General features: G+C 39.7%; 1 protein-coding gene across 2 annotated transcripts in view; it reads left to right on the top strand.

Annotated features, from left to right (window-relative positions):
- Window positions 1-1794: 1794 nt before the first annotated feature.
- LOC113990852 (solute carrier organic anion transporter family member 1A2-like) overlaps window positions 1795-10924 on the top strand; it is a 46044-nt gene continuing 36914 nt past the window's right edge. The window contains exon 1 of one of the 2 annotated variants that reach the window (XM_027726674.2): window positions 1795-1846. The gene's annotated coding sequence lies outside the window, so the exon portion shown is untranslated. The remainder of the gene's footprint in view (window positions 1847-10924) is intronic. The other variant, XM_039383200.1, reaches the window with a different exon arrangement.

Raw genomic sequence — 10924 nt, 5'->3', positions numbered from 1 at the left:
CATCTATTGAGTTATTGTTTGCCCTCTGTTTAATATACTTTGGCCTTTTTTAATCAGTTATGTTGATTCTCACTGCTGATATTTCATCTAGGGAGTCAGTTTGTTAATCTGTAGCAAATCTGTTACTAACTAGTTTCTTAGTTTTGTAATAAAACCTAACTTGATGATTCAGACTCATTAAACAAAAATGGAGGGCTTGGGAGATTATCTTCCAAACTGCTCTACTGTCAGAAAGAAGGAAGCAAAGGAGTGTGGGGAGCTTTATACCCTGGCAAATGAACCACATTCATGCTGAGAATTAAAGCATGTTTTACTCTCTGCTTTATCACCTACCTAGAAGTTTTTTTCTGGCCAGAGTGTGAAGGTGTCCCTGTCTTTCACTCCCTTTATAGCCTGCTATAATGCCATCAACCGAAATTTTCAAGGGAAGTGGTGGGTAACCAGGCTTTTCTAGCTCTGTTTTTCACACTTTGGGGCTGACCTCAGGGCTGTCCTGTATCAAAAATAGTGTGGCCAGCAGGAGCAGGGAAGTGATCCTTCCCCTGTACTCTGCGTTGGTGAGGCCACACCTTGAGTATTGTGTTCAGTTCTGGGCCCCTCAGTTCAGAAAGGATATTGAGGTGCTGGAGCGGGTCCAGAGAAGAGCAACAAGGCTGGTGAAGGGACTGGAGCATAAGTCCTACGGGGAGAGGCTGAGGGAGCTGGGGTTGTTTAGCCTGGAGAAGAGGAGGCTCAGAGGTGACCTCATCACCGTCTATAACTACCTGAAGGGAAGTTCTAGCCAGGTGGGAGTTGGTCTCTTCTCTCAGGCACTCAGCAATAGGACAAGGGGGCACAGGCTTAAGCTCTGCCAGGGGAAATTTAAGTTGGATATCAGGAGAAAATTCTTTACAGAGAGAGTAATCAGGCATTGGAATGGGCTGCCCAGAGAGGTGGTGGATTCACCATCCCTGGAGATTTTTACACGCAGATTGGACGTGGCACTGAGTGCCATGATCTAGTAAATGGACTGGATTTGGACCAAGGGTTGGACTCGATGATCTCGGAGGTCTTTTCCAACCCAATCGATTCTATGATTCTAAGAAAACATTTTTCCTGCTCTCCAAGTGTTTAGTCCCAGTATTTTCCATTTTCCAAAGGTTTAATTCTGTGGAAATGCCCTTCTGCTGACTTGCAGGAGTCACCTGTGGGCGTTATTGAAAATGTATGCATATATGTGTGATTTAAGTTTCTGTCTCTGAAACATACTTATTTTAAGCATTTTAAGCCTTTAATCGTTATAAACCTGTTGCTTATAGAAGTTGCCACTATATTCTGAGGACATTTCTGGCACTAAGTAAAGAAACCATTTGACCCTTTTACACACTGTGTTAGTGAGAGGGAACCTCAACCCAGCAGTAAGGTGTTTCCTCCTTGGCAATGTGTATGCCCTTGTGTTTAGGGTTTCCTTTATTTCTGTATAAAGCACAAAAGAAATTTACCTGAGGACTGTGAAGGTGGTGTCTTGCTGCCCAACTTGTGGAGTTTTTGGCTTGTACCTGGAGAAGATACTAGGGTGAATATATTTCCTTAGGAGTTCTCTGCTCATTTTGTCTTTCACTCTGTGTGACCACTTCCTTTCAAGGGCAAACAAACTTGGCTGTCTTCCTGACTCACAGCTGCTTTTATTCCTAAGTTTTCTTTGAGAGAGAGAGGAGCGGTTGGAACACTGGACTTGGATGTTGCTGCTCTGCTGGAGAGAGTGGACTCGGGTGTGGGAGGAGTGGAGAACTCTCTGGGCAGTGTGGGGCTGCAGCTCTTATTTGCTCAGCTCCAGCCCCTCTGTCAGGTGCAGCCCGGAGCAAGGGTGAGTGTGGGTGGCAATCAATACCCCATGGCTTGGCAGTGAGGAACTGGCTGTGTGCTGGTGATGTGGAGGTAGAAGGGAGGAAGGGGTTGGTTTTGGTAATGGGGATGTGATGAGGGCACTGAGATCCTTCTGCCTTGCCATCAGAAGTGACTTTCATGTTCTTGTCATACCGTGGGGTCAGAGTAATCATTACCAGTCCAGTTATGACAAAGCGTCACTTGTGGAAGCTGATGCTGTTCTGTGCTTCACTAGAAAACTGGTATTTTTAGTTTCCTTTGGGGTATAACAGTTGTATTTTTGTATGGTTTCAGCTGTGTAATTGTATTCAAGTGCTCAGCCAGTCTGACCGTTTCTGTTTTCTCTTGATTCTTTGGACTGTAGCAGCAGAATCCTATTCTAGAATCCTGATTTATGTATTCCAAGTAACATATTTCTGCCGATTTATGTATTTCAAGTAACATATAGCAGAATAGCTGACATGAGTCTCTGGAGCAGAGCCAAGAGACTGGAGGGAGAGGCCAGAGGCCATACCAGTACTGGGGAACCAAAGGATTGGATGGATGTGGTGCCATGGAGATCTAGGCAGGCTGAGCAATGACATTCATAAGAGACAGGAGGTGAGAGGGGCTCAGGGCATGGGGAAGGGGTCCTTGTAGTAGACTTGAAGGAGGAATCTTGTAGCTGAAGATGTGGCCCCGAGACCAGGTTGGATTTCATTTGCTGTCTTTTCTATGAAGAGAGAGGAGTGACAGCACTGGTTAAAAGCAACTGAGCAGGGGAAACCAGGTTGCTGCAAACTCAGGATGTGGAGATCAAATCTCCTGAAAAGCAATGTTTAGGGGAAGAGCTGCGTGCAGCTGGGAAGGAGAAGACTGTCTTATTGCTGTTGGGGAAATATAAGTGCAGGAGGAGCGTTCTGTGGCTGCAACAATAAATAACCTTTAATGGATTGAAAAGTAAGAGCATTGCATAGAAAATGGGGGAAAAGGACACAGGTTAAAAGAGTGTATGTATAAGTGACTAATACTACTAGTTGCAATAAGAGGTTAAACAGAGAATGGTAGTGGGTGGTATTGAGTGATATATCCTTAGGAAAAATATTCATGCTTTATCTTCTGCTTGTGCACTTGGACTTCATTGGGACTTGCTTTATATCTAAACATCACCTGATGTGTGACTTTGTTAATCAGTTTTACTTTGAAAAGCTGGTCTGGCAAATGGCATCTCTGAAGGCTCACATGGATTTGGGTATCAAGCTTGCTGTTTTGCAGAGGAGAATTCCACATTGCTCTGACAATCCAAGTTGCTTGTGTTAGCAAAATGTGTTACCCAAAGGAAATGGCTTTATCAACAGATTTTTTTTTTTCAAACAGATATTTCAAAGAGAGATTGTGAGGCATAGGGTGGCACCCAACATGTAAAATAGCAAGTTCAGAGTCTGTGGCAACTTGTTTGATGAATATTTTGATTCCAGTTATAAGACATTATGCAAACTTTGAGTTGGAAAAAAAAATTCTGTAGGATATGGAAAACACAATAAAAGCCAATGTCACAGTGATTTGTGCTAGTTCTCTAGTTATTTAATTATGCAGTAGTACAACCCAACAAACTCAAAAATCTTGGTTTTGTCAGTGAATACGCATTGGATGCAGATGTCTGGATTAAAAAAAATGTTCAGATCAGTTTTGATTATAACTGCACTCATATTATTAGAATGTGATGGATGTGTTTGGATGAGGAGGAAGTTCACAGTTATGTTTAGTTTTCTTCTCTAGGCAATTTGTAACCTTAGCATTAGTCACCTACCCAATCTCCAGTCCCTTGCAGGATATAGAAATAAATGTAGTGTAATACGTGAGCAGTGAAATTTATGACCATTGACTGATGTCACTCAAGTCTCTTGCTTGTGACTCTGAATAGAGGGTAAAGAAAAGAATTTCTTAAAACATGCACAATCTTGATTCTTTCTGTAGACATGTAGTGACAGTAAGCTAAATCCTGCAGTCTTTACTCAAACTTGTTAATTAATATGATGATTAAATGAAGAAACTGAGATTTTCACCTCTAGAATGAAACTAGCTCCTGTGTAGAAGACCTTTCCAAGCTTGTGATCTTCTTTGAGTCCTGGGAGTCAGACAAGAGTGTCAGTTTTTGTGCTGGTGTGAATCCTTGGGGCGCATTTTGTTCTCAAAAGATGCAAAAATTAGCTCTACCACCTATAGAATTCCCTTTTCCTTAGCTTTTATTTCTTTTCACTTATGTCTCTCAGATTTTTTTCCAGGCTGCTGATTAGGTGCCTCATGAGTTGCATCATGCATTTTTTCCTACTTTACCTGCAAGGCCAATGATCACGATATTAATAAATTATGCTTCTTAGCTCATTCATGTGTCCTGATTTAAAACTCTTTTGATATTCTCATCTTTTTGGCACCCATCAAAAAGAATTATGACAAAAAGAATTTGTCAGAAAGATAAAAATTAATACTGATATTAGTTCTGGCAATAGTATTGCAAACAATAAAAAGTTGGATTAATCAGTTTAAGCTCACCAGAAACTGGGAACTTCAGTGTGTTATCCCACAAATGAAAACCAAAGAGGAAGTTCCTATTTACCTAAAGCTGCAGAATTTTGTCCTGTGCTGTGTTTACACCTGTGCATGCACACACACATAGACAGAGTGTGAATGGAATGGTCTGAATGCCAATTCTGTTTGCTGCTGCCTCACTGCAGAACCCCCACAAAGTGTCAATTTTGCTCTTAATAGTGATGTAAGTGATATGAAATGCCATTGGGGTTTTGAATTTGACTCAGAATTTATTTCCTAGTTTACTAATGTTATTTGTTCTAGCCAGTTTTTGTAGAAAGAAGAGTTTGGACAAGGGTCTCAGGCACATGGTGTGATTCTGGGGGCTGCACTTTGCAGGGCCAGGAGTTGGGCTTTGATGATCCTTGTGGATCCCTTCCAACTCAGGATATTCTATAATTCTGTGATTTGTCCTGCATGACTTGATAGTGGTCTTAATATAAATGTTACTTTTCTGAAAAATCACATCAGCAATCATAGATGCCTTCTGTATTTTTAAATGTATTGTGAAATAACTACCGAATATGTGGTGGAATGTGTTTGAAGGAGAGTACAGATTTGTTAAGGTTGAACACTTCGATATAGGTCTCTGAAAGTAGCTGTGACATTTTTGGGGAAAAAATAGCCACAAAAATGTATTCACCATTTTGTTGCAAAGTTTTCATTTCTACATAGCTGCCTGAGTTGTACATCCAAGTCAGACTCTCCTTGTGACTGAGGGTCTGTTGTTTGTTTGAAGCTGTATCTGTCTACAGGTTTGGAAAACATTCCATTATCTTTTCCCTTGGCTCCTTGTCCTGACTATGTTGTACTGTTTTCAAAGCAATGGGTATTTATTCACTGATATTTTTCCCCCCTTCAAACTTTCCCAAAACAAGAAGGAAAAAAATAAAAAAAGGAGCAAAAGCCAGGCTGGAGAGTAACAGTGCCTAAAAAAGGAGGTGGTTTGCCTGCTATAGGACTGCCAGTCTGAGCAGCACTTCCTTAGAGTCTCAGCCTGTAACCTCCAGTTGTTAGGAGGAAGGCATTTGCAGTCCAGCTTCTCTTGTTGTGCCCTTGAGTGAGAGGGGATACATCCCTCCTGGTGGGAGTGATCTTGCTGGACAAGCAGTTGTGAAGTTCTGTAACACAAACCCTAGTTATGATGATCTATCTTATAGGGCATATCTTTGCTGAGGATTCTAGGGGGCAAAATGGTGGTGAAATTAAGGAATTGCAAGAAGACAACAGCTGGGGTCCTGCACTTAGTTCAGCATCCCATAAGGGACAGGAAAAATATAGAATGAGGCCTGAATTCATGTAGACCCTACGAGGGACAGAGTGATTTCTTTTTTTGATTTTATGGAATTAGTTTTACAGCATACTGTTCTGGACAAAACACTGTCTTAGCTATCCTCCAGAGCATAGCTTCCTTTCAGACACTCAGGCTGATCCAGTTTAAAGTTATATGTGTGAAGCTGTGTAAGGAGAGGTTTAGGTTGGATATTAGGAAAAGGTTTTTCCCCCAGAAGGTGATTGAGCACTGAAACAGGTTCCTCAGGGAATTGGTCACAGCACCAAGCCTGAGAGAGTTTGAGAAGCATTTGAACAACTCTCTTGGGTACATGGTGTGACTCTTGGGGATGGTCCTGTGCAGGGCCAGGAGTCGGACTCGATGATCCTTATGAGTCCCTCCAACTCAGGATATTCTATGATTCTTTGACACTTAAGAGTGAAGCTGATGGAAATCATTCTGCAGAGTCATTCGTCCTTCTCCAGTGCCAGTTTAATGTAGAAAGTGTGGAAGGAATTGGGGTTTGAATTACTTTCATTCACAGCTGTGAGTGGTGATTCACAGAAGTTACGTTTGCTAAGGTGTGGAATGAAGAGGGAGAATATTAGGATGAAACAGATTTCTCCTGCAATTTTTCAATTCCAGATATCATGTTTTAGTAGTTCCGTGCTACATTAGGCTCAGTCAGTGTCTTTGTGTTTACAGAACTGATACTGATGCCATCAAGGCTGTCCTTCGTTTGCCTGGATTTGAGCTGGGAAAACACCAGATGAGCAAAGAGAAAAACAACCTTTTTTTTCTTCCAGACATAAATTGTAGCACTAAGGTTTCTTTACTGTTTACATTCTCTGGGTTCATCTAACAACACTTTGATTAGGTCTTTTCCAAACACGCTGACATCTGGTCTAGCTTTGTTCCTATTGTGTAAGCTGCATGTTAGCAGGTGGAGTGCATCCCACAGGCCCTGGGAAAGTCTAACACTAGGGAAAAAATGGTAGGAAAAATTAGTGACAATATCTGCTCTTCAATTTGGGGAAAGGTCTCCTTTTTTTAAAAAAAAAAAAGTTAGTTGCAGCAAGTAACTATGGACTCAAGAATAATGTTTTTAGAAAATCCTCGCTCAGTGAGTCTCCCTCAAGAAGGAAGGAGATGCAGGATTAACCTCAGAAAATCAAAGGAGAAGCTGGAAAAGTAAGGATGACTTGCACTGTGGCTTCCCCAACATCTTGCAGTTGTGAGCAGCATTCCTGCCTCCTCCTGGAGATTTGTAGTATGTCCATTTAACACAGACTGAGGGAAGTGCTGCATGCAGATATTTGAAACACCAAATTCAGGGGGATCAGCCTGGTTTTTGAGATTGGTTGAGGGGTCAGCAGCTCCCAAGAAGTACAGGAGATGGCCACTTACTCCAGCAGCATCTTTCAAGGCATTGTTTCCAGAACAGGATCAGAAAGTGCTGGTCCTACTAACTTGCTCTGGGTCTGGAAATATGGAAATCCCCAGTATTGTTTAATGTCTTCATCAGTGATCTGGATGAGTGGATCGATTGCACTTGCAGTACATTTGCAGACAACACCAAGCAGGGCAGTAGTGTTGATGTGCTGGAGGGAAAGAAGGCTCTGAAGAGGGATCTGAACAGGCTGGATTGATGGGCTGAGGACAACTGAGTGAGGTTACACAAGGCTAAGAGCCAGGAATCATCACTGACAATGAATCACAGGCTGCTTAAATTTTTGCACAATTCCCTTAATGCAGGTAAGCCCCACTTTAGCTCCTTCCAAAGGGACTGCTTAATGAATAAGGAATGATTCTGCCTGAAAAAAGTGATCTGCCTCTGTTGAGAGTGTAAATAATAATAAACAGGTTCTGGTTTTAATCCTATTTTAAACATATTGAGTAGGATTTAATTTCAAATTATTCCAACTATTTAAATTCACATATGTAGTGATCTATTTAACACAACTCCAATTATTTTAATACATCTCAGTATATTAATCCTTTTAAAAAGCAAAATAACAAAGCCCCACCACATAGATGATGCACTAATCAAAACTTGGGATTAAAGAAATTCAGTTCAGTTTCTATCACCCTTGGTGTCACCAGCTGTTCTGCAGCAGATCTCAGGCTACCTGTGCTGTGATAATTTATATTAAGGATACTGTAAAAGAGCATATAAGAAACAGTTTCACTGTCTCTAATGCAGGATCAGAAAGAGCCTTTTAAGGTGGAAAAAAAGTTGTTATAGTAGGGGCAGGTCTAAGATTATGAATTTGAATAATTAAACATATTTTTTGTTTCTAAATGCGTTTCTGGAAAATAGTGACTTTATGGGATGATTGTTACTCAGCCCTATTGTTAGGAATAAAGTGCATTTGAATTTGTTCTTTTTGTTCAGGTGTTTTAGCATTCAAGGAGACAATTTCTTGCACAGTGAACAGCTTTTTTAACTATTATCACCGTTGTCTCATTCTTTAGTGAGCTGATGTCATGACTTTCAGCTTTTGATGGCATATATGATTCCTAGTTCAAGATGTTTTTTAACATTTTGCTTTCAAGGTAGGTTTTAGTTAGAGAAACAATTCTGAACTGAATCTAATTAGGGATAAATTGTTTTCATAGCAATTGAAGCTGGAAAACAATTTGTCTAAAGTTTTCAGGAAAACTGTAGAAAATCCAGATTTTGAGGGCTTTGTTCCTAAACTAAAGCTTAGTTTAAGTGGTGGATTTCAGGTCTGAGTTTGGGCCTGGTTATTTTGAGTCTCAAAATATTTGGGTTTTCAGTGTGGGATTTTTTTCTGAGTGTAGAAAAATAGAGATAACAGTAACGTGATTGGAATAGAAGTTGTCACATCCCACAGAAAGATTCTATTTCATGTCACTTCAACCATTGTTCTGTATCCAGCAAGGAGGATACACACCTAACCACAGCTTTTTGCTAGTTGCATTGCAAAAGCAATGTAGAGCAGTCCCTTTTCTATATAATAATGAGCCTAGACAACAAAATTACTTAACCTTGTAACTCTGAACAGAAAGTCTACCATACCTGTCAAACTGTATTTGTAAGTGAGCTAACTGAGTCAAACCCAGCATAATTCTAGAAAGCAAAGATGGCAGGTACTGAAGATGTGCAATAGTTCATTGCAGGAAAAGGATTTTATTCATAGTATCAATGTATTAACTTCCAAATAGTTTTAGAAAGCCATTCAGTAGAATCCAGACTTTGTAATAACTTATCCCACTGAAAGTAAATGGAAGCTTTGCCAACCCAGTTTTTAAAGCTCTCACTGAGAAACTTACTTGTCTAAAAACTAGGTATATTGTCTTAATAGAAATGGAAACTATTCCTTCCAAATTTACTATTCAATAAGAATACATTTTATATTCCATGTATATTGTGTGCTTTCTTAGTTTTAGCACAAACATTTACAGGTGAAATCAATTTCTTACCTCAACTCTATTAATCATGAAAAAATATAAATTCTGTCTTTTATGAAGCTGTCATAGTTCCTTAGAAATATGAGACCCTAGGGCCCACTACTCCATTTAAAACATTCTTCATGTTCCTATCACCTTTTTTTTTTTAACGTTCCTTTTGCTTGTTTGATGATTTTTATTCTTCCCCTTCTCATTCAGTGAGATTCAATATTATGTCCCTATTCTTCCCTTTTTAAACACAACTTAATAAAACACACTAAAAAACAGACATCTAGAATTTTTATTTTTTTAATGGGGATATAGCCATGTTTATCATGTTCTATATATTTCTGATTTTCCTCTTTTGTATTTTTTCTTTTCTCGCATGTTCTCTGAAAGACATAGGGCATCCAGAAGAATTGAAAAGGAACACAATCAGTGTAAGACTTGATTCTCAAAAAATAATTATGTCCCTGAACAGGCAGAAAAATACATATTGAGATTTAAAAAAATGTATAGAGGCACTTAATTTGTGTTAGTTAGGCTTCACCTAGCAGTCTTCATGTTCTGAAATGTCTGAAGTTATGTTGTTTGGGCTTCTGATGAAGTGATGTGTAAATGCTTATTTGTAATGTGGGGTTTTTTTTTGGGGGGAAGTGTGTTTGTTTTTTTTTAAATTATTATCATTATTTTAATTTTTCTTTTTAAATCCATTCTTTTCCTGGCCAATTCTCCCAGGATTGTGCTTGCATCCAAGCTTACCATGATTAAATCTTCTCTAAGGGGCCTAACTGCACAGAAGGGGGCAGGGTAGCAGAGTTGTGTTCTCAGGGATACATATGGGGAAACAAGTCTCAGTGTAGGCAGTTTCTCAAGATGTTCTACCTGATGAATTAACTAAGGTAGTTCAGAATATGAGTTGATTTGGAGTCTGATGTATTGGTGTTGTGTTTTTTTACCAGATTTTTTCTTTTTTTTAAAGTTTGAACAGTTCATACCAATTGCAGATGAGATTCCTGTCACCTAACTTCAGTTATCTTAAAGTTAAGTGCTCATTTTCAGCTAATTGTCTAGACACCCTCTATCGTCAAGGAAGAAATGGAGGCAGTTCAAGACTGATTCATCCCATCCCGAAATAGATGTCTAAGCTGGGATGAATTTGGAGTAGCTGTCTTTCTCCACCAAATTTCAGGAGAGCACTGACAACTGGTGAGACAAAGAGCAGCTGGAGATAAGTGAGGTGGTCACCCTCTGAGCTATTGATATCTTTCTTATCCCTCTCTGTGGTTTCGCTGATTTAGATGAGTAATAATTTTCAGTATTTGCCAAATAGTACCACCAATATTAAACACATGTTAGTGTCAAATCCACCAGGTTCAGGAGTGCATAAGGCAGAAAATAATGTATCCAGTTCCACTGATCCTGTGCATAGGCAGCCTGTGCTTTCTTGTGATTTGCCAAATGGGAGGTGAAAGAGCAAAAACTGGTGCATGAAGCATTGTAGGTATTTCAGGTCGGGGTCAGCTTAGAAATCAGCATCCACCTACAGGGAAGGCTTCACTTGGTTACTCCTCTGTGCAATGTCACAGTGACACTTCAGAGCTGTCCTGTCACTCTCTCATTCATTTTTTGAAAAATAAATATTCTATCTGGAAAACAAATTAAGCACACGATGGTTGTGGAGCATAACTCAAAAGTAACTTGAATGGAAAGGATTTCGAGCTGGCAGAAATATTAGACAAGTTTAATACCATATGAATGGTTTTCTCAATAAAAATCAGAATAAATATCCATTAGAACATT

Source organism: Pipra filicauda, unplaced genomic scaffold, assembly GCF_003945595.2.
Source record: "Pipra filicauda isolate LSUMZ 115617 unplaced genomic scaffold, ASM394559v2 scaffold2_size9829703_pilon, whole genome shotgun sequence".
Lineage (NCBI taxonomy): Eukaryota > Metazoa > Chordata > Aves > Passeriformes > Pipridae > Pipra > Pipra filicauda.
Note: the sequence above shows the minus strand (reverse complement) of the source record. Positions and strands in the feature narration are given on the sequence as shown.